Source organism: Meriones unguiculatus, assembly GCF_030254825.1.
Source record: "Meriones unguiculatus strain TT.TT164.6M chromosome 13 unlocalized genomic scaffold, Bangor_MerUng_6.1 Chr13_unordered_Scaffold_28, whole genome shotgun sequence".
NCBI lineage: Eukaryota > Metazoa > Chordata > Mammalia > Rodentia > Muridae > Meriones > Meriones unguiculatus.
In genome coordinates, this window is record NW_026843644.1 from 9368353 (window position 1) to 9371786 (window position 3434).

A 3434-nucleotide genomic window follows, 5' to 3' on the forward strand; every position below is an offset into this window, starting at 1 on the left:
TGGTTTCTCTAATAAAACTCATTAGTATACTAAAAGTAAAGTATTTACCTACTTTTCAGAAACTTTTTTATGAAATGTATATTTAAACAAAAATAAGAGCCCCTCACTGTGTCTCACAATCACAGACATTTTATTTCATAAGTGAAGCTGCTGCTAAAATTTTAGTATGTTATGCATGTTACCTATGAATTCAATTCATATACAATCTAAATATTCCAAATATAATTAAATGACAGTAACTGAGATAAATAGTACAAGAACTAAATACTTCTTCTCTTTGTTATTTTGAGGAGTATAACAGGGCATTGGGTGGCATTTGATATTCTCTATATAACAGGCAAAAAAGTTGATCTCTGCAAAGGGAATGGACTTTTAAACAGGTTGAGCCATTCCAGATATCGGTATAGAGAATTTTGTAAAAGATAAAAATAAATCTACTGCATGACCCTGTTCTCTTTTCCTTTACATATGTAAAAATGACTATATACCCCACTTAGAAATAATTGCTCAGTCATATTTATTATTATTCTATTCACAATAGGTAAGAAATGGAAACTCATAAATATCTTTAACATGATAAATCGATAATATCACCCATAAATATATGTAAGAGAAAAATTATAATTAAGGTAACCCATATTCAGAAGACAAATATCTCCCATTCTATACTTTGCGGCATCTAGCTCCAAATGTTCAGATGTGAGTATTCACCACGGAATAACTGTAGAAACAAGAAAACATACAATGGCAGGGTATAATTGATCTGACTGCGATAATGTGGGGGAGGAACTCTAAATATGAAGATGGATAAATATATAAAAGAAGAAAGTCGGTGAAATAATAGTAAATATTTGTGAGTTTTAAGCAACCATTCTCTGAATTATCTACATAAAATCCCTATAATACATGTAAGTCCATTCATGAATCTAAACATCGTAACCTAAATATTTTTAATAATGCACACAGATAAGTAAAGTTCACAGATAAGTAAAATTTCATTAATTCATGACTGATGAAAGAAGCTTTTCTTTACACCAACAATCATAACTGAAAAGCACAACCAATCATAAGGCAGAATTCTGGAGAACATTCACACATATCTACAAAACAATTCCCAGATCTAAGGCTCAGAGATCATGCAGCACAGATGATGAAAAAAGTATATAAGGCAGAGGATCAGAGTAGGTTCTGGTATTTTGTCTCCTAATCATACCAGAAGCCACAGCCATAAGACTTACCAATATAACAAATAAAGAAAAAAAAAAAAAAAAGAAAAGACTTACCGATATACTTGCATAAACATGGACTGAAAGTTGAAAAATATAAGACATGTGAACGTGTTCCAGAAAGAAACCACTGGCCTCAATCGTATGAAAATCTGTACAGGGAACTGATAAAGGCTGAGAGTGGGATGAATATTCTTCCCAGGAAAGAGCGTACACTCAGTTATCCAACACCAAACAATCAGCCCTGAAAACATCCATGGAAGTCACAGTATTAAACTGAGCAACTAATGTTAAGAGTATAATACCAATTAATGAAAAAAATGAATTTAAGAGAGAAGCAGGAGAGGTATGTGGGAAGGTTTGGAGGGAAGAAAAGAGAAGGCACAAAATGGTATAATTATATTATAACCTGAAAAATGAAATAAATATTGACTCTTTAGCTCATGATTTTAAAATGAATTGCTATTGAGTAGTATAAAAAAATTGCAGGTAAAGAGATGGAACTAGAAAAAAAAATCATGTTACATGAGGTAATCCAAACACAGAAAGACAAACTTCACATATTCTCTCCTCTAAGGTTCCTAGCTCTAAACTGAGTATGTATGTACTCAGATGTGAGTCCATATCTGGCAGTAATTGCAATAACAAGGAGTGAAAAAGAGAGCATTTCCAAAATGAGAATGGAGTTGTGGGAGCAGTAGGAAGTAGAAGGGTTTTAGTGATTTGAAAGAGGAAATTAGAAAAACATGGGGGGGTAATAATAATCAGGAGGTGAGTCCTGGTGACTGCCTCTGGCATGCAGACAGAACACTGTACAAATAATAAACAAATATTCTATAATAAAAGAACTACACAGTGAATCATAAAGTTACACTCCCTCCAAAAAGAACATTCACTACCTCTTTAAATAATAATAATAATAAATGAAAAACTTAGTTTTCTCCAAGGAACTTTCATTGGGGCAACAAACCAGAGTAATATGTAAGTCCCATGAGCAACAACAGATAGTAACAGAAACACTCAAGGGTATGCTTGTGGGGTGTTAATGCTTTATATATATATATATATGATATATATATATATATATCATATATATACATATATATCATATATATATATGCATACATATACATATATATGTATATATACATACTGTTCCTTTGTGTATATTATGGCTTCTGGTTTCATGCTTTTATGGTATTTCCATGTGAACAAACATCTGTATCTCTTCCCATATGTATACCTCATATTTTTTCTTCTCTCTTTTTATTAATAACAATAGACACATCAATCATTTTAATGATTTATGGAAAACTGGAGCCTAACAATTTCCTCTTTATAAAATACAAAAGTGTGTGTCTGTGAGATAAAGCCATATTTTCAAACAAGTGATCTTCCCTGCCTTTTAGGGTCCTCTGGGAGTGGTTTTGGCATAGCTCTGTGCGTCTCTGTTACCACTGCTATGGGTTCCAGTCATTTCATGGAGTATTAAGCCTTGCCCAATTGTTGAGGGCAATGCCAGAATTCTAAGCTGTTTCTTGATTATCTGGTGCTGCTGCTGCTTCCTCTGCAGTGATGTGGCGATGTTGATATGTCCAGAGCCTAATAATGATTTGTGTTGGGCCATCTTTAGCACTTATTGGCCATTCCTTGTCAGCCTCTTTGGTGGACCTAATGTACTAGGACTGATGAATACCTATACTTTTGTTTTACCATTCCCAGTGCTAAGAATTTCACCTGATGGTACTGACGGCCCATAGTTGAGATTTCTATGCTCTGCCATAACCCACTTTTCTAAGGTTTAACTGAAGAGCATTTATGACTATTCTGAAAATATAAATCCTCCATGGGACAGCCTCTGTTGTGCCCAATCATGAGACCACAAAAGACCACCAGGAGTTGAGCCATTGCAGAACACATGAGGATCTTTTTATTACAAGCTATAGCTTGGGCCCACACCCTAACTGACTCAGCAGTTGAGAGTAGAGTACCTCGTGCTTAGGGTAGGCGGACTTGACTCCTTTCTTTTAGTGAGTGCTCACCCTCCTAATCAAATCAAGGCTGGTCTCAGGAAGGTAGACACATACACAGAGATTATAAATCATTTTTAAAGATTATAACATAAAGCCAGGTCTGACATCACATGCCTGTGACTATCAGTGGGGCAAGCAGAGGCAGGTGTCAGTTCCAAGTCATCCAGGATTGCAA